Here is a 23048-nt window from a genome sequence, read left to right as displayed (position 1 = left end):
CAGAATAATAGTATGTACATTAGCATGAAATGTTGTGAAGGATGTGGGGTAGTCCCCGAGTATTACAGAGGTCCGTACATTTTTACTGTAACAAACCTTCACATATGTTTACTGTACTACTGCATACCTGTAGTTAATTCATAGTTAATTCATGTCCAAAATAATAATCCTCATATGAATGAATACAGGAAATAGTCAAATGTGAATGGGAACAACACTCACCGTGGATTATGTATTGTAACCACCCCCACCCATATTATGTATTGCCAACATTATAAGCTGCTGACAGGTGCCCAAACACCTGTGTCTGTAAACACAGATAAAATGTTTAAAATGGACAAACTCTGTCCATGTGCTTTGTCTGACATTTGAACACGGTCAGGGCAGTTCCGTTCACCAGGCGGACAAGCCTAAACCCAGATCACCACATGAACACCTTGACAATTAAAGACTTATATGTGTCAGGACTATAAGCCTTGGGGTTCTGAATATCCCTGTAGTGATTAAACATGCAGCTTGGGTCCAGAGCAGTAGGGAATAGGGAATGTGTAATATGTAGTGCCGCATTTTTCCCAGCAGGAGAATGGATGCCTGTGTCGTAAGTGAAGCGGTGAGGCATATGTTAAAGTGGGTATGCATATAAATGAGTCAGAACACCAAAAGTATAGTGGTTACAGCATCCGGCCAACGTGAATGCAGTCCCGGTTTAACTACAACTACAGCACATATAATGTTAAAGTGTAATGAATGCGTCTGTGCTGTACAGACATTTAAATATGTAAAGGTGAACGTGTGTTTCGCATATGTCCGTTAACCGGATTACAGATATTTTACTGGTACTGTCACAAGTAATAAAGCCCATGTAAGCACAAAGACTTAGTAAACATATGTAACCCACAATAAGGATATGCATGTGCGCCTGTGCGTAACCCACAATAAGGAAATGCAAGTGCGCCTGTGCGTGTGTGATCCGCTCACAGCATAGTAATTGAATGCTGTTTCCCCCACGTTAGATATACATGGCTCAAACCTGTTAACCCCATAAAGTATGAAACCGGACAAAGGTATCCAAACTACCGGTACAAATAGGGACAAACCCCAGATATGTTCCAGAACAAACATAGAAAGTGGATAGAATAATGGGTGTGTCAGTAGCATGGATTCTCTGAAGGGTATGCAGTCATAACCTGAACTGCTTGCCAGTATTTCCCAATGTAAGTCTTAAATGAAATGCCACTACATTGCCAGATAGACACAAGTTTATGAAAAACACACCGAAGATAAAGAGGCAACCAGCTGTACACTCTGCGACAATCTGTACAGTGGAAAGGTATGGTATGGATATAGATATATGTGTATACACATAATCCACAGACGTAAACCAAAGCAATTCATGAAATGAGGACTGTACATGTATATATGTATACACAACAAACATATGTCCCATAGATATGACATATGTACATAAATAGGCCACGGCATAGCTAATATGGGTAGACAAACAGACATGCAGGAAAGGTGAATAAACCGCTGCCTTCCAAACCATTGGCCAGAAAGTGACAGTCCAGCAAGTTCTACACTTTAAACATGCATATAGGTGTCCATTTCAGGACCCCAAAAATTGATCCATACGTAGTGTCAACCGTCATTGATGCAAAATAAGTGACCTCAGCAAATACAATATAGCTGTACATGTAACAGTAGCAGGTGCAAGGGTAATGACACATGTGTCGATAGAATGTATGACGTACAAACTGATATCCGGAGAGTGGGGAGTGCATATAAGTGTCTCCACACTTCAGTACCGCTCACATTAAACATGTGTAATGGGTACTGTGGAGGGGTGTCAGGTATGGGAATCATGGGTATGTAGAAATGGGCCTAGGTGTTGTTTGGCAGAGATTTAGTAGGCCCGCCCCATGGGAGTGATGTGGGTATAGCACACGCCTATATTCTCAATAATAGGGCAAACCATCCACTGGATATTGCGTAAACCATTGTGGGAATATATAGGGCCCTATATCAGTGTCATGTAGGCGATTATCATGGATGGACATGCGTACGACCAAGATAGTAACCATAACTGGCAAACTGTCAGAATAAGACAGCTGCACTAAGGCATAGTACATGAAATACAAATAGGGACTATATTAGATATACCCCAGACAAAGTCAGAACGTTGATAGAATACTGGCGTAGCCAGGAATATGAATGTTATGAGTGTTACTAATCATGTAATAGAAATGTCAGTCACTATTATCTAACCACACAGTTCGTAATGCCTTGCCAGCAATTTACCAGAAAGGCACATTACTATGACAAATGTAACAAGGGCAAAGGTCAAACATCAGGGTGTTTACCCATAATGTGTACAGTTTAGGGGTATGAAGGTAACCTGTCCAAAATACATGTACAGAACTAGTGATACTAGGTGGACAGGTGAGAAGAAAGACATCAGGACAAATGACAAAACATGTACAAGTCATACGCATGTACTCCGACAAATGTGAATGACAACGTATGCCCTGTGAAAGTCAATGTGGAAGGTTAATAGACTCAAAAGAAATGGGTCCCTCAGGGTGTCATGCAGTGTCACCGTTACAATGTCCAGTCCCCCATACTCGTACGTGAGCTCTGCCACTGACGGAAAGCGCAAATACAGGCGTACACATACGGTACATGATAGACTAATTAGTGTGGATAAGCAGCTGTTGGCCTGTGTGAGGAATACAACCCTCTGGGTGGGTGTGTCCTGCAATATAAATGTTATGGCATGTGGCCTGTGATGCTGCCATACAGTGTGTGTATTGGTGTCAGAAAGTTGATATCTTGTATCAGACACATACTCCGCAACTGTACAGATTTACGCAGAATGTGCAGAGTTCTGCCTCATATGTTTGGTGTGTTCCACGTAACATCAGTACCATTCTGGCAAATTCCTGATAACTGAAGTCATGAAATAATGACAAACATGTGAGTTTAAGACACCAAATCCATCAGAAAAGTCATACTAATGCAAAACCTATTATTGTGTCAACAATCTACGTTTGTAAGAGCAACATGTCAATACTGCCCCTATGTGTCCCACTATCAGTTAAGGCTTTGTCCAGATGTTTGCTCTAGGAGGTGGAGTGGTATGATCAGAAACAGATACATGTGTGAGGAAACAGCATTATCGACTGCAAGATAACGCAGAAGGTATGAAAAGCACTGCAGTAGGACGTTCAGTACTGTCCGCAGGTATGTGTTGACATGTCAAATGACACAGCAGTCTACATGAAGTACCTATAGGGCTGTCACCTTTACAAATGATGATAGTGGGACACACCCACAGCCATGCACACAGCACAAATAGACATACACACAGCAAAACTAGGCCATGATACATGAAGCCTCCGGCGTGTACGAGTACAGTGAGAGTACAGCAAGGATAGATGTCTGCCAAGATATACAGCAAATGCCTGTAAGGGCGTGTAACACCTCCCGTAACAGGGACATTGCATGGACAATGTTGGGATTTGCAACATACTCCATTGGTATGTGAAAGCTATGCAAATATGCGATACATGAAACAGTCATCTGTCCATGCAAGAGCAGAGTTATGGGCAGAAAAAAAAAAATATATATATATATATATATATATAGAGAGAGAGAGAGATACAGACATGCACACACAGACACACACACACACACACACACACACACACACACACACACACACACACACACACACACGTGGCAGGGTTGTGTGCAGAACACGAACGTAACCACTGTACCACACAACAGCATTACGCAGAGACAGAACGTGCAACCATGAGTAGTAGATCACGGAAATCACACAGGCATACGTCTAGCCTGTAGACAGCGGCATCAAAGGCAAAGACGCCGCACAGATGTTATGGTGAGTGAATACTGTAAAAGCAATGTACTGTTGTCATGCAGCTGGAAACACACACACACACACTTGTCAGGGCTGGTAATCAAACTTACACATAACTACGCTATCACACTACAGCATGACGCATTTACAGAACGCGCTACCGAGATTACTAAACACAGCAGACCCACAGGCATTCTTCTAGGTGCATGTCAACATCCGCAAAGACATCAGCAGGATATATCTGTGGTGCGAAGCGTCTAAAAGCATAACCTGAGTCCCCAGGCGGACGGGAGCATGCACACACACACACACACACACACACACACACACACACACACACACACACACACACACACACACACACACACACACACACACACACACACACACACTTGGCAGGCCTGGGAATTGAACTTACACCTAACTACCCTATCACACTACAGCATGACACATTTACAGAACGCGTTACCGAGATTACTAACCACAGCAGACACACAGGCATTCTTCTAGGTGCGTGTCAACATCTGCAAAGGCAAAGACGTCAGCAGGATATATCTGTGGTGCGAAGCATCTAAAAGCATAACCTGAGTCCCCAGGTGAACGGGAGCATGCACACACACACACAAACACACACACACACACACACACTTGGCAGGGCTGGGAATCGAACTTACACCTAACTACCCTATCACACTACAGCATGACGCATTTACAGAATGCACTACCAAGATTACTAAACACAGCAGACCCACAGGCATTCTTCTAGGTGCGTGTCAACATCCCAAAGGCAAAGATGTCAGCAGGATATATCTGTGGTGCGAAGCATCTAAAAGCATAACCTGAGTCCCCAGGCGGACGGGAGCATGCACACCCACACACACACACACACACACACACACACACACACACACACACACACACACACACACACTTGGCAGGGCTGGGAATCGAACTTACACCTAACTACCCTATCACACTACAGCATGACGCATTTACAGAATGCACTGCCAAGATTACTAAACACAGCAGACCCACAGGCATTCTTCTAGGTGCGTGTCAACATCCCAAAGGCAAAGATGTCAGCAGGATATATCTGTGGTACAAAGCATCTAAAAGCATAGCCTGAGTCCCTAAGTGGACGGGAGCATGCACACCCACACACACACACACACACACACAAACACACACACACACACACACACTTGGCAGACCTGGGAATCAAACTTACACCTAACTACCCTATCACACTACAGCATGACGCATTTACAGAACACGCTACCGACATTACTGAACACAGCACTCCCAGAGGCATACTTCTAGGTGGGTGACATCATCCGCAAAGGCAAAGACGCCGATAGGGAATGTATGTGTTGTGAGGCATCTAAAAACATTACTGTGTCCCCAGGCAGCTGGAAACACACACACACACACACTTGGCAGGGCCGGGAATTGAACATACACTTAACTACCTTATCACACTACAGAATTACGCATTTACAGAATGCGCTACCGAGATTACTGAACACAGCAGGATATATCTGTGGTGTGAAGCATCTAAAAGCATAACCTGAGTCCCCAGGCGGACGGGAGCATGCACACACACACACACACACACACACACACACACACACACACACACACACACACACACACACACACACACACACACACACACACTTGGCAGGGCTGGGAATCGAACTTACACCTAACTACCCTATCACACTACAGCATGACGCATTTACAGAACGCGCTACCCAGATTACTAAACACAGCAGACCCACAGGCATTCTTTTAGGTGTGTGTCAACATCCCAAAGGCAAAGACATCAGCAGGATATATCTGTGGTGCGAAGCGTCTAACAGCATAACCTGAGTCCCCAGGTGGACGGGAGCACACACACACACACACACACACACACACACACACACACACACACACACACACTTGGCAGACCTGGGAATCAAACTTACACCTAACTACCCTATCACACTACAGCATGACGCATTTACAGAACGCGCTACTGACATTACTGACACAGCACTCCCAGAGGCATACTTCTAGGTGGGTGACATCATCCGCAAAGGCAAAGACGCCGATAGGGAATGTATGTGTTGTGAGGCATCTAAAAGCATTACTGTGTCCCCAGGCAGCTGGAAACACACACACACACACACACACACACACACACACACACACACACACACACACACACACACACACACACACACACACACACACACACACACACTTGGCAGGGCCGGGAGTTGAACATACACCTAACTACCTTATCACACTACAGCATTACACATTTACAGAATGCACTACCTAGATTACTGAACACAGCACTCCCAGAGGCATACTTCTAGGTGGGTGACATCATCCACAAAGGCAAAGACGCTGATAGGGAATGTATGTGTTGTGAGGCATCTAAAAACATTACTGTGTCCCCAGGCAGCTGGAAACACACACACACACACACTTGGCAGGGCCGGGAATTGAACATACACTTAACTACCTTATCACACTACAGAATTACGCATTTACAGAATGCGCTACCGAGATTACTGAACACAGCACTCCCAGAGGCATACTTCTAGGTGGGTGACATCATCCACAAAGGCAAAGACGCCAATAGGGAATGTATGTGTTGTGAGGCATCTAAAAGCATTACTGTGTCCCCAGGCAGCTGGAAACACACACACACACACACACACACACACACACACACACACACACACACGCACACACACACACACACACACACACACACACACACACACACACACACACACTTGGCAGGACTGGGAGTTGAGCATACACCTAACTACCTTATCACACTATAGCATTACGCATTTACAAAATGCGCTACCGAGATTACTGAACACAGCACTCCCAGAGGCATATTTGTAGGTGGGTGACATCATCCGCACAGGCAAAGATGCCGATAGGGAATGTTTAGAGAGTGAGCAGTCTGAAAGCATATTACTGTCCCAAGGTAGACATAGACAAACACACGGCAGTGCTGTCATCGGGGCAACTAAATATCTACGGAGCACTACAACACTAAATAGATACGGGATGCACCACAGACAGTACACCCTTCGAGACAGCAACCAGTGTGTTCAATGTAGACATCCATCATGACATTAAAAATGGACATCTGTTGCCTGGATGACCACCATGGCTATACAGGATGTCAATGGCCATGCCCACACGCTTAGTATCACACATCTGTTTGGAATGTACTGTGTGTCCATCTACACAACGGCGTACTGGGCATGCTCACCCACTTAGCAGTTGCAAAGGGCCATCTTGCATGCACACGGAGTCTAATCATGGAATGGCACAGTGTGGAATGTACCGTGTGTCCATCTACACAACTGCATACATGAACTGTACTGTGTGTCCATCTACACAACAGCATACTGGGCATGCTCACACACTTAGCTGTTGCAAAGGGCCATCTTGCATGCAGATAGAGTGTAAACATGGAAGGTCTCAGATTGGACTGTACCGTGTGTCCATCTACACAACTGTGTACATGGACTGTACTGTGTGTCCATCTACACAACAGCATACTGGGCATGCTCACACACTTAGCTGTTGCAAAGGACTGTCATGCATGCAGATGTAGTGTACACACAGAAGGGCACAGTACAGAAGGGCACAGTAAGGTATAACTGTCCTCACGCACAGGGCGGTCACACATGCAGTGACCTGTACACACACAGCTGCCATCACAGCTGTCACAGGTGTAGGTCACACACGTACACACTGCAGTGTACACTGTAGCTGTCAAGTCAGCACCATGTCGTCGGTGCAGCACTACACAGCCTTACAATACCACAACACCATGTGACACATGACCACTGGGCTGTACAGAGGTGTACACCAGCTGTGCAGAGTACACATGTACCAACAGGGATCCAACAGGTGTTATGCATTGCAATGATACCAGTATATATGAACAGGTCGGCTCAAGACATACCACAGCCCTTACACAGCTGTGACACCTGACTGTTGCTGTATACCAATGAACACACATCTGGATATGTCATACATGTGATTGTGTGGATGTGTGCATGGACTGCACACACAACACGTACATACATAGCCTTTGATGTACCTCGTGCATAACAGTGGTCTAATCAATGCTACACACGTGAATGGAAGGTGGGCCGATGTCTGTTAAATGCTCACACTACAGGGAGTAGCAATGTTGACCGGGACACATACCCTTGTACTGGTCGCCTGTCACACCCATGATATCATACCACAGTCCATGTGTTATGTATGTCAACACACATGTCCAACAATAGCAATGCATACAAACATGGCAACAGGAGACACATGTGACATCTGTACCGTGCATGCAGCAACCATGCATGTGCAGTGGCTGATGGCCGTAACATAGTTGCACCTACCTACGACATGCAGTCGCAATGCAGACCCATCATTGACACCTGTATACGGTGACATACAAACAGCACCTGTGTAGATGTATGTGTGCAGGGGGTGGCTCACAGTTGTGTCGCACACCATCCTATCATGCCATGTGCAAACAGTACGCTATATCGCTGTTACGTGATGGTGCTGACATAATGCATACACAGCGGTCAGGTGTTACCAACTACATGTCACATGGCACCTGTAACACCTACAACCTCCTGTGTGCATATAGCAGCACATTTGCCAGATATAGCAGTGGTACACATAATGCAATCAATACCGCTGCATGTCTATCAAACGTGTCATCATATGGCAGGTGTATCATTCCCAGCACTGCCATGTGTGTCCGAATGTGTGACCAGAGATGCCACATATCGCGGGGAATATGTCCCAGTTGTTACACATCCCTGTACACCATTGTAGAGATCTGTACATACATCAGTGTGGGAGGCATGACGTCGGCCGGTGTGGTGCATCACACACTTTGGCTGTCCGTATACACATGTGTGGTCACCACAGTGTGTGTGTGTGTCTGTATGTATGTCTGGTGCTTGGTGTGAGGGTGTATGCTAATATACGGTGAGAAATGATCACTAACCCCATGTGGTGACTAACACGTAATGGTGATGCAGTGCACTACCCTGTTGATGCCATAGGTCCCAGCCATACTGGCTACCTGTGCATGTTCCTTCTCTGTGACACATCGTGTGGGTGCATAGTACTGTGAGGGTGATGACCACATAGGCAAGGGTCCCCACCTGCACACTATGGGGTGTGTGTTATAGTGGTGTACACCCCGTGAATGTGGCCATGTTCCCGTACTGTTACAGGGTCCTACTGCTGCACAGTGTGGCCTCCAGCTACCAAGTGACACCTCACGTCATCATTGGCCAGACCGCTGTGTACAACCCCTGCACCATGTCACCATACCTGTAATGTGTCCTGCTATGTATGTCACATCTCTGTCCAGTGTAGCCTGTGGCACTTACTACATGCGTCAGGTGCAGTATATGTGCGGACATCTGTGTCATGTTGGTGTTTCCAACAGTCAGGTTGAGGGTACATGTAGCATGCTGATATTGCCAGACGTGACTGTGAGTAATCCACAGTTACACGTGGGGGACTGCAACCACTGCCACCTATAGGCACATGCAAGTACACCATAGGAGGGAACCAGGGTATCACAAACAACATGGTGCTACAGATATAACTAAGACAGATACCGTGAAAACATCACAATGCATGCTGCACCTGCACTACATGGTATGACCGGTGCATGCCGACAGTACACAACCTATGTCACATACACATCTCTCAGTATTCACACATGACCACTGCAACATACACATCCCTCACTATGCATACACAGGTAATATTACATACACCTCTCACTATTCTGTTCACCCTGTGCATCAGAATATTTGTGCATAACCCTGCACTGATGGTGTGGATGACAGGGATGCGGCACAGGCTTCGTCATATGCATAGGGTGATATGTTTCCCAGGGGCATAGGCTGCACCAATGGATAACATCATGTGTGTGTGTAAGGGCTGGTGAGTTGATTGGACATGTCTGTTCAGAATGCATGTGGATGTTGTGGAGCCCTACAGTTGTGTTTGCTGTGTGCGTGTATGTGTGTACACAGTTCTGCCATTTGTGAGGCCTACACGGGGTATAATTGACAGCCCCAGATTGTACAGAGCAGGTTGTACAGCTCACTGTGTCCATCCACGACCACGTGACCTGTGCCTGCCTGGGGTTGCAAGGGCACTACTAGGTGAAGGTACAGAGTGGCTACTGTCCGACAACACATGTCCGCTGCAACCGTGTCCCCACTGAGAACGTCCAGGGCCATGTCCACGTGGCCTGCTGTGTCCTGGTGTTGACACCGCAGCACCAGCTGCACTGCTACTGCTACCAGCACTATGGGAGTGGGCATGTGAGGTGGCATGCTCACGTCGACCTACACTAGGTGGTGTTGCTGGCCTATGTCCATGTGGCCTATGCCTCACTCCTACCAGATGTTCCAGCACAGACAGCTCCCACCCTTCGGATTGCCATGCCTCGGCCAAGGATTCCGACCATTTCACCTAATCTCCTATCCAGAACATCGGCAATCTGCTGTTGAGCATTTGCCAATGCCTGGATGTTGTCATTTAGGGTATGGATAGCAGCCCTCTGCAGCCTCTGCCCTTCTATGTTCTGCCGTTCAGCACGTGCCTGTGCCGCCATTACAGTCTGGAACATGCGTCTGGTGATACCAGCTGCTGCACTCTGTCCTGCAGGTGCATGTCTGCCAGAGGTCCTCCTATGAGCAGCACCGGCCACATGCCTGTGTGGCACATCTGCAGTCATTACACTAACACCATGGTGTGTAGACACACCTTCTGTGGCCACCACATGTTCCTGTTCCACACTAACAGACGCTGACTGTCCTTCCTCTATGGCCACTGGTGATGCGGTATGTGTTGGTAGCAGAACTGTGTGTGGGGAAGAGGGGGACATAGCTGGGATGGTAACCATTGGCACAGATTCAGCCCCTGACAACCCTGCCTGTACCTCATGCATATGTTCATGACCGCTAGTATCTGTGGGGACACTAACATCAGATGGACCGCAGGAGGGTAACGCACCTACATCACCTGTGAATGCAAAGAAATTCTGTAAAGTACAATAGACACAGACACACACACACCCACACACACACACACACACACACACACACACACACACACACACACACACACACACACACAGACACAGACACACACACGCACACACACACACACACACACACACAAACACAGACACACACACACACACACACACAGACACACACACACAAACACAGACACACACAGACACACACACACACACACACACACACACACACACACACACACACACACACAGACACACACACAAACACACACAGACACACACACACAAACACAGACACACACACACACACACAGACACACCATGCATGTGATTTGTCAGATAGCATGCAGCATGCCTGCGATACAGCAGAGGCCATGCAGCTCAGACATTAATAGTGTTAGTAAGCATACCTCCCTGGGGTGCACACTACAGCAAGCAGGTGTCGTATCAGTAGCCATGCAGTTCACACAATCATGGTAGTATGCATGCATCCCCGTGATACACCATGTGGCCCAGAACAGGATAACAGTACACATGACTGATGTGACCTTGACATGTAATCTGCTGACATGTGCATTAACATGCATACATGTCTGACACAATGCTGTCCTGACACATGTACAGCATCATAATGGGTTTCACATTGCAGTGTTGTGTGTATGCCCTACAGATAGAATGCATGCTTAGCAAATGTGCATGAGCATGGGAGGGTAGTGTGAGCCGTCTACATTGCTATACAGTGTGAAGTACAGACACTGTGCCATTGCATGGCATCATGAGGCATCTATGTTGCTGTAGAATGCATAATATGTACACACTGCATAGCCATAACTGCAACACAGTCGTGATGTTCAACAGATCGTATATGGTAGACTTCAGTGACACCTCCAGTAACTGTGCACAGGCTTTTAGGTTGCCCAGTCTACCACATCAACTGCATAATCGGTCAACTAAGGCTATAATTGGACCATGTGTGGACAATGTGCAACAGGGTGTATACACATCCCATGTACTGTGTGGCTACATGTCTCTGGCCATCCCCCATGGCCATGTGTGCACATGTGTTGGCCAATTGTGTGTGATGGCCATCTATCTAACATGTCTGTGTTGTCCCATATGACATACACCCATAGATGTCAGATATGTCACAATCCACAGGGCTATGCAGACAACGGGTTGTATGTTTGGTATGTGGGGTATAGGTCATGCGATAGTGTGACAATATTGCAGACAGAACACTACATGTCTGGGACATGTCAGGTGGCACATCACAATGTGTGCACCCAATGCAGGGGGCATATGACACAATGGTGACACCTGTGGGCTGCCCATATCACCGCTCACTGTGTGGTACTGTGTGCATACCACACATGTTGTTCCAATGCATACTACATATGCCTCCATTGTAGAACACCTCCACTGTTGTATGCACAGCTGAACACACATGTTGCAATGACAAGTATTGTGGTTTCAAGTAGGTGTCTCATTACGTTTGTATATATTGCACATGGGTGGCCTCTGTGAATGATGGGTGATGCGACCTGCATATCATGACTGGAACAAACATCAGGTGTGCAAGTGTTAACTGGCCACATGGCAAATAGATTTACACTGTAACCATACTGATGACAGTCTCACCTGCAACGGACTCATGTCTGTGCGGCACGCCAGAGGTACCTGTATAGGGGTGACACACCAGTATGAATGACTGTATGACAGCCACAGGTTGCACTGTGCATGTGAACACATTCACTTGTGTAATAGCATATAGTATGCACATGTGTGCATACACAACGTAACATACTGTAGTATGCAGCATGTGTGTCCACATACCTTGCATATGTTGTTATTTTACATAATGTACAGTGACACAAGCAACTACATGGGATATAATAGCCATATGTGCAGTACTGACTTACCAGGCAACTCCAGGCTCATTGGTTGGGAGACACCCACCTCCACGATGGCAGCTAGTGTTTTTGGATGCTGTTCCCTGGGTGTCCCCAGACTGGCCAGTAGCTCCTCGTTGTGTGTGAGTGGGGGCTGGGTTGGTGGCCCACCACCTGTTCCACCTTGTTCCCTGGCGATTGCAGTGGCACACTGTTTTGCATGTCGTATCATGTCCATGCAGTGTCTGCGCACCTGCTGGTAGGTGCAGTTATGGCCACCCACATCATTCACCCTCCTGCGTAGATCCTGCCACAGGTCATCCCGCTGCTGGGCATGCTGTGGCACATGGCTGAACAACAAGTCATAGTTGTCATGGAGCTGTGGGATGAGGACATCATCCTCCTGGCGGCTGTATGCTGGAAGGCGTGTACGGGGCATTATCTGTAAGACATAATGATGGTGACAGGTCACAGTTTCAGAGATGTACAGAGATACTGCTGCACATACATTTCTATGACATCTACTACATCTGCACAGTTATCATTGCAAAGCATCATGACACTGAAACGACTGATGTGTTTGTGTCACACACGTCACACTCATTATGCATTGGATAACATCACCATATATGTGTGTCACCTCATTACAGTGTTCATACTCCATGTAAATGCTGTCTTGCTGTGGGCATGTCTATTTGCCTGCACTTGTGTTCTTACCTATCTGCACATGCCTGGATGTGTCCACGGTACTGCTGTTGACTTGGATGCTGTGTATATGTCACATAACACAGACACAGCCGTAATGGACTTGAGCAGTGACAATGCACACATACGCATGGACACCTGTACATGCATGTGTTTTGCCATATACATCTACACAGCACTGTACAACTGTTCAACATCCTGCCACGGATCGCCTGTATTGCACATGTGATAGACATGGGACAATGGCTAGTCAGACAACATTCGCAGGGATGGTTATCAACCATAGCATGTGCGGGCATGGTTTCCAAGCTGTAACAGAAAGCCATTATGCCACCGCAAGGTGCATCACTGCCACATTATTGATCCAGTCAGTTGATAGTACATCTACCATGCAGCCATCACACCATGTATGACTGGGATGACATGTGCAGCTTTGATGGACAGGGTTGCATGGTATGGTGGGAGTATGTCACATATATGGCACAGGGATCTGTCCAGCCTGTGGCGATCCTAATATTAGGATGGTGGCTGTCCATGACATATGTCTTATAGATCAGGATATGGACATGTAGCATGTCCATCATCATGGTGTAGCAAATGTCTTTCTGCAAGGTAGACAGCATGCTGCATAGTGGAGGTGAGGATTGTGAAGGCTGGTATCGCACATCCATGCATAGCCATTACCCCTTAAAGGTGGTATGTGATCCAATATTGGTCACCACAGTGCTGTATATGCCTGTCCAGTGATCTCTGTGCTCATGGATGGCACCTTGATATGACATGGGTACCTCATATGACTACCTAAGGGGCCTGGAGACGTCACCAAGTCGGGGGGTGCACTGCACAGCACCATCCCTTACACAGTGCCCATAATGTTGACCACAGCCTAGGTAGTAGTTTATGGGTACAGGGATGTTCACCTAGCGGTGACAATGCTGGTATCATCCATCAGACTGTGCACATATGTCACACACCTCACCCACACAGCCCATTCTGTATGTTGTTCACAACACTGACACAGCTATGCTGAAAGGTCATGGCCATTCACAGCCTTACATACACAGATGCCTAACATTTGTCTGTGTGGTATGGGCTACAATGAGGGTGGGGTACAACACATTAAGCCTGTTCTACTGTAGCTGGCACTGGTGTGATGTGCACATGTCACTCTTGCACCTTTTGTAGTTGTGAGTCTGTCAACAGGTCACTGGTGGAACACTCCTGTGACATGCAAAGGTATTTGTAATCAAATATCCGTGCTGTCTTGTACATCTGTACTGCTAACATCTACAGTGATAATGGTTCATGGACATACACACCATACTCAGCAGGGTTATAGTGCAGTGCCACCCAAAATGACTGTCATCACCACTTGTGGGTTGATATTATCCAGCACCCGATCTGTATTGTATGGTCATGCTAGGCACTTGTTCAGAACTTGTGAGCATGTCATGCACTACTGATTACTATAGCACCCATTCCACACCATTTCCCACAGGTACACTGGCTGTCCTACACTTCCCAGCTTGCTTATGGTACAACAGCTGTTGTACACATGTAACGCACATATCCTGTGGGACATAGTTGTATATACAGGCATGTCCAACTGTCACGTACCAGTGCTACTGCCTGTCTATATGAGGGATATGTCGTACATGTGGCGATAGAGCAATTGTCTCATGTACACATTCAATGCTCACCTCCCAACATACGACACTACAGCCTGTGGGGGATGCACTTCTGCAGCCGTGCTGGGGGCATAGCTCTCAAGTGTACCTCATTAAGAGGAACATACCTCATTTGGGGTTCTAAAAAGAGCATGTTCCTCAAGGTTCCACATTGAAAGGGTCTGTCACACATTCATTGTTGGAAATTGTTTACCTGCTAGCCATGGCTAAATAGATGGGAATCATATTAATTCATTAGAATATCTTTTTTATACATAAAACCAGCCTATTTTAGCCATCATATGCCCTTCCTAGTTGAAGCGGTTAGTAAGACAGTTGTAAGTGTTCCACATTTTGCCCATTTGTCACACAGTATGAGGGCTAATGTTCCTCATTTTGGGGACAGGAGGTTGACAGCTATGGCTGGGGGTAATGCTGTCACCAACCCTGACTGCACCTGACAGTCATTTGGGGATGTGTAACATTCGTAACACACCCCACCCATCACATAGTCTTACATGATCTACACTACTGGCCACACCTATGAGGACAACTTGTGCAGTACGTCTCCATACTCAGTGTAGGCACCAGAGGTAGCCCCCATCATGGAAGACAACATCACCAGCTTATAGCCCACAGACTCATGTGTGCCCATCACATACAGCCAATAGGTAGTTATAACATTCACAACACACCAGTCATAGGTGACTCTGTAGGGAGTCACACTGCAGTTCCACACAGCAGGCTACACAAGGCGATAGTCACTTACATCTTGCTGTCGGGTAACTGCTTCTGCAACATAACCTATGCACCCATGCCACACCTCACCAGGTACGATGTGACTGGCATTCTCCATGTTAGTGTGACTGCCCTGTGATGCCACTTCACAGACTATGTGTGCAGGGACATGCAATAGCTCACCAGTCTTATAGCCCTGAAGGTGTGGGCTAAGCCCTAGGGAGCATTTTGCATTCGTCCGGACACAATACCATTGTACAATGACTGACTGTGTCACTTCAACAGTTGCCTATGCTCCTATTGTCATTCCACAGGCATCTGGTATCTGTCCGCTTTGACTGACCTGGTCAAACACAATGCTGTGGCACAGATGACTTGCACCTGTCAGCCCTGGTAGTACAGCTCACATGTAAGGCTGCTTCTATACTGCCTGTCTTGCACAGTTTCCAATAACTGTCACTGGCAGGACGCGAACTGGCAGGCACGACATGGGGTCATGTGACACAATGCTTGCATCTTCCTCTGTGACGCATGCAGGCAAGGCACACCTTATAATGCACCACTCAAACATCTCTGCAGTGACTGGGACCTGCCTCTAGGCTCTGCAGAGCACACCTGCAATGACAGGTTATAGACAGACCATACCTTTCAGGCACATACCTGGACCAGCACACCCACAGCTGAGGGGTTCCCATATCCCACTATGTTTTGCACACATCCTGGCATGTTACTTAGCACAATACATCAGAGGTGCTCCACATGCAACTAACTGTGTCCGGGACTGCTATACACATTGTAACAAGCTACAGAGTCAAGATCATACCCCACGGTTAACATACCTTCTTTTTTGGTATATTGGACAGTGGGCCTCAGACAGCTACTACTGATGTGTGACTGACACTACCCCACACTTAACTGTGATAGCCACTCATGTACTGACACATCCATGAGTCATAACCTCCGCTCTGCTGGATCAACCCATACACACCACCTCCAAGACCTACATTAACCTTGGCATGAACACTACCACCATGTGACTGGTGTTACACACCTGGGGTTATCCCCTCATTGGTGGATTCCGAACATATGCTAATCAACCTTGTTAGCCACATCCCGGCACCACACCCATCACAGCATACACAGTACATGAGTACTACAACACCTATTACAGATGTCTGCTGACAGCGGTTGTTAACGTCATGACACCAGTGCAGATGGGCAATGCACATACAAATGCTGACACATACCCCAGTGCACTTCATTACCATGTACACAACTTCATGGATCATGCTATTCCACACAGGGCCATGATGGTACACACCAGATGACAGACGCCACTCTGGTGGTCATGTTCCATGGACATATGATGTACAACAACAGGTGTAGGCTGTTGCACAGTGGTGTACATTCCCATGTGTGGGGTGGCTCACTGGTCAGCCGTGGTGGGGCCACAGGGTCCATCATCACATACTCCAAGACTAGCTATGTAAACATGACTGCCACACATTCTGGGGTGTACCACCAAGCATTATGGTGGGATGTCAGTAGTCGATGGCAACACCCACATCTGCTGTCACATACAACAGTCACTCAGGAACATTACTGACCCAGGTGATGTTGGCAACATGCTGGAGGATGGATGCAATGCTAACATTACACCCTCTCACTCACTACAGGGCCACAATCCATACATGAACATTGTGGTGTCCCTGTGGTCACACCAACACAGTACTGACCTACACTCTATATGTCCTGGGACACTGGCCCCATGTCACCTTCCAACGTCCCAGGCTGTGATGTCCACCAACCTCTGAATGACATGTCTCCCCACTAGGCCACCATATTCAGTAATAGCCTTGTTTCAGACATTGTAGCACACAGCAGCATTTATCACACTACACACAGGTGGCACCACAATGCATGAGTGGGACTATAGTCCTACACACCTGACTGGACTGTTCTGCATGGCTATGGGGCACATCATCAAGGACGTCATTCACAGAGACATTGTTGGGCTCCCGTCCTTTGCTGCCACCCGGGTTGGGCTTGTTAGGGCCAGAGCATGGCCCCTACACATGGTGGACTCCTTTTATACAGTTACTAGGGCAGTTGCTGATGGAACAGGAGTCCACACATCCTACATTGTCCTCTAATTGCCTTTCAGCACCATTCCCCATTCTGGTATTGACAACATACACATCCACCTGCACATTGTACCCTGTGTCTCAGGATGTTATGCAATGTGGCTCATGGACAGGACACACACAGTGAGGCCAGCATACCATAGTACCTACTACATGTCAGGTACATTTGGCATACCACAGTCCTCAGTCATAGGGCCCCTCATGTTCAGTATATGCTTCCCTGCGGATAAGGCTAGCACAGGGGACTTTCCCTGCCTAGCTTTCAAACCCCTGCATACAAAGCACCATGATTGCTCCACCAGCTGATACTGACTCCATCCATATGGGTGTCGCTGTGACAGATACATGATATGACTATCATGATATCAAGCTGCATGACACAAGGTGCATGCACATCACCTTTGCATTACACCATTCAGCCACTGACTATCACATGGGTGGTAGTCCCCTACATACATATCACATTGTACATGTTTGCAGTACACACATATGTCGCACCCACTCCTGTGGTTACCGTATTGCCACTGTGGCATGGATATCCTTCTACGTGGCCACACCTATCTGTACTGGGTGTGTAGCTGGTACATAGGCACCCATTGTACCTCAGAACTCAAGACATCTACACACATTCAAGGGTACACCACCCCATTTAGGGTGTACCTTACACAACAGCTACAGCTTTACATACCACAACATTAACACGCCATGACGTTTACTGAGACAGTTTAAATATGCAGCTGCACTACAGACACCACATCTGTACACATTTGCATACTACATACTCAGGGGTGACCTCTGCTGATCATACAGGGCCCATGTCCACAACATTATTAATGGATATACTCCTCATACGCGACATAAGCAAAAGCCACTGTGAGCAACATGCTCATGGATATGTGCACACATGCCACAATGAGTGGGATGTGCTTGAGGGTTACATTCCCAAACAGGACACTCAACATGCTTTGGAACATAAGTCCTATGTACATCACACAGGGACACTCAGTAGCACTGTTCATGTGATACCTCCCTTGGTGGTTGGGAGACACATGTAGGCCTGGGATCACTGCAGTGGCTGTACTGTGCAGAGGTGCAGGTAACACATGGCTCTGCTGTTCACAGGACACTACCCTAGAGAGGTGCCACTAGTGTGAACACTGTAGTTGTGCTTACACATGGACTTGCCAGACTGCATAGTACCCCACTATGCACCTGTGAAGCTATTACATGTCCTTTGTGCATGGTTACTTGGTAGCTCTTCCATTTAGATTAGCTATCATGCTATTACAATGTCCCATGCCTACAAGCCATATGTATCCTGTTATTGTACATGCCAATAGACGATACCTGTGGTATGCATGATATGCCTGTTATGCTGTGTAGAATATCTGTCATATCTACCTACAATACTATACATTACACATATTTCACATAGTATCCCATAATGCAAAGCATACTTGCACAGCGGGACCACCTTAGATATGTCATTAACGTTATATGCCCATACACATGCCTGCTGTGCAGTATATCAACATATATTATCCCCTGCTATGGCACGTCCTTGTTGGACATACCCTACCACTGACGGCGAGTTGTATGGAATTGTTCTGTTTAACGCCCTTATGTAGCATCCCTTGTGGTGTCTGTGTACCTTGTGTCCCACTGCTGGACGCACAGTTTCTACAAGCGTTAGTATGCTCAGCAGGACATCACTACATAAATACCTTTCCCCACTTTATGCATTGCGGACACATTTAATTAATGCAAACCAGGCTATACATACAGTAAAACTAATTAATACAGATCATGCTATACATAACCTTACATATCGGGTGTTCTACATACCTTGTTATCGTTACGATGTTTTGTTTCTATCTCTCTCACAGTGTTTCAACTGGTATTCGGTATGAGCATACGGTTTGAATGTCTGCCAAGTCATCCTTATATACATCAATACCTGTAACGTGTGGATTCATCCCACCAATTGGTGTTCCTGAGTGACTAATTACTTGGATATCAGCTGTGCAACTACTCCATTCACCAATTACGCGGCAACAGTGGGGTATAATTGAATTCACCACTTGGGCGTGGCCTATTTGCCCTACCTTCATGGATACAGTCTGTATTGTGTTTTGTTATGTGTAATTGCAACTGCTATGTATGGAGACAAGTATACTTTGGATTCATGTCCCCCGTGGATTGTGTGTGACAGGTAGAGTATTTGGTTCAACATGTGGGTGTACCTGTCATCCCAACGTCTGATAACGGAGTATTGCACACAAAACCTGTAACATGGCTGTTTGTTCCATTATACAATGCCTGCAGTTTTGCATGATGCCTTTAATTGTGTCTCTCACACGGTATGTTGAGGGTTCTGCTGTTGTAATTGACTGACTGGATGTTTGTGCTGCTATTACAGTCTGTATTGCTTTAGTTTCTAGTGTGGGGGATGTCGGTGGGTGTACATAGCATATACAGGTTTGTGGGCCTTGCATTTCTACATAATCCGTATATATGTGTGTGGGCTCCGTCCCTAATTAGAGAGCTAACAGTTAGTAGACTTATGTTATGGGATTGTACGTTGGGCCATTGTTAATTGGTTTCTATATCGTCTGCAGGTGAGCTTGCTACTTGTATACCTCCGTAATTGCAGCGATATATCAAGGGATATGTGTAAGTGACAGCTATCCCTTGTATTTCTGTCCCAGATATTTGCAGTCATTGTGGTTGTGTTGGTAAAAGAGCCTGTTTGCCATGGGTTGCCACCTTTTCATATGGTCATTGTTGGACACTTGCGGGACACACAGCAGTGTTTACAGTCCAACACGTAGCCGCGGTCAGTACACCGGTTAGTACATACTTTTATCCTCAATACATACCTATTGTTGTGTGACTTTGGCTACTTATCATATTGCATGTAACATTTATGTTTCTTACATACAGGCATAACTATTAAATACTACTATTACATTATATATGGGACATATTTATGTCCTACCATCTCAGACATTTTCCCTTTGTACTGTTTTATGTCAGGACACACATGCCCAGGGTGGGGATGTCCCTCCTACTGTGGGACAGGTAGTAACCGTATGCCTACGGCTAGCTATACCCACACCTACTGTACTGATATGCCTCTGACTTGGCACTAATAAACACATGTTGTGGACACACACACACATTACAGTCACACGGAGACGCAAACGGCACCCTCAACGCACACTTACACAGACTACGGCACTCACAAACACAGTTGAACACAGTACCTACGTGGACCGCAACACTGGCAGCAGTGACTAAATGTCCCTTCATATCATCATACTATTACTCGCGGCTGTCCTGTTCCAGTACTGTATTCTATCGGTCTTTCAGCCTCGTGGTTACGCATGTCGGTATGTTACACATTCCATGGTTGGCGGTATCCTATTTATTTGTACCTCCAAGGTGTTATGAATGTCATTGAACTATTTATTATATTTGCAGATATTGCTGAATCCATCTATATCACCATATATCACTCTATTGCCCTTTCTATATACATATATATATATATATATATATATATATATATATATATATAAATATATATATATATATATATATATCTGGCAGGGAATGTGACAGGCACACAGCACCACCATATGCTGTAAGGCTCATGTACTGTTCAGGTGTTGGCATTCCGTGTTCCACTAGCTGTTGTGTTTACAATGTTTGAGGGCTGCCTATGTAGGAGTCACACATTGGGCCACCTATGCATTACAATTTACAGGTGGTCATGTTTGTGTGCCATCCATTTTACTGTGTGTGCAGGTGGAGAGGTGTCAGTCCGTAGGGTCTACACTGTCAGAGTATGTGCTATATGTTCCCTCTTTGCCAAGGCGTAGGCATATTGGGCATGCCTCCATCTGCCTACTGGGGCTGGCACAGTGTGTTCATGGTCTGAATCCCTCTGTGCCTGTAATGGCCTTGGCAATTGCGGTGGGCTATGAGGGCCTTCACCATTTTGTCCCTGCTGCAGCTGCTTCCGCAGGATCATATTATGTAGCATGGCACATACTATGACGATGTGGGCACACATGCCTGGAGAGTACTGCAAGACTCCACCAGATGTATCCAAGCACTGGAGCCGTGATTTCAGCATCCCGAACACATGTGCTATGATGATTCCGGTTTGTGCGTGTGCCTCATTATGGCGTTCTTGCATGGGTGTGTGTGCATTTCTGATGGGAGTCATCATCCACGGCTCCAGTGCATAGCCAGCATCCCCCAGAAGATGGCCATGTGGGATGTCCCCCCTGACAAATACCTGATACAGCTGTGAGGCATGCCAGATATGGGAGTCATGGTAGCTTCCAGGGCTGCCAGCACACACATCCATTATAATGCCCTGGGCATTGCACATGACCTGGCAGTTGATGGAGTGGAATCCCTTGCAGTTTATGTAGCACCTACCATGCTCACCGGGTGGTGACTTAATTTGTATGTGCGTGCAGTCTATCGCACCCAGTACCTCCGGGTAGTGTGCCACACGGTGGAAGTGGCGCATATTGCTGGCCAACTCCTCCTGAGTTCAGGGGAAGTATATCTGCTCATTGGCATGTGGTAACATAGCATCCAGGAACTGGTGTAGTACCCTGGATGCTGATGCCTGTGAGATACCCATTATATCTCCAGTTGGCCTTTGAAAGGTACCTGTGGCCAGTATTCGCAGGCTTACACATACCTTCGTGTCCACTGGAATGGGTTCCCCTCTGTTGTTTCTGGTTCTCAGGCGTGGCCGGCACAGCTCCACTATTTGCTGTAACATGTCCCTGTCCACCCTGTAACGCTCTACTATCTCAAGGTCATGTAGCCCCTGGTAGGTTACCCTTGGTCTGAACACTCTCCTTCTCCTCTGAGGCCTGCGGTGGTTGT

The sequence above is a fragment of the Protopterus annectens genome, chromosome 6.part0 (genome assembly GCF_019279795.1).
Source record: "Protopterus annectens isolate FY-2018-M chromosome 6.part0, PAN1.0, whole genome shotgun sequence".
Taxonomy (NCBI): domain Eukaryota; kingdom Metazoa; phylum Chordata; order Ceratodontiformes; family Protopteridae; genus Protopterus; species Protopterus annectens.
Note: the sequence above shows the minus strand (reverse complement) of the source record.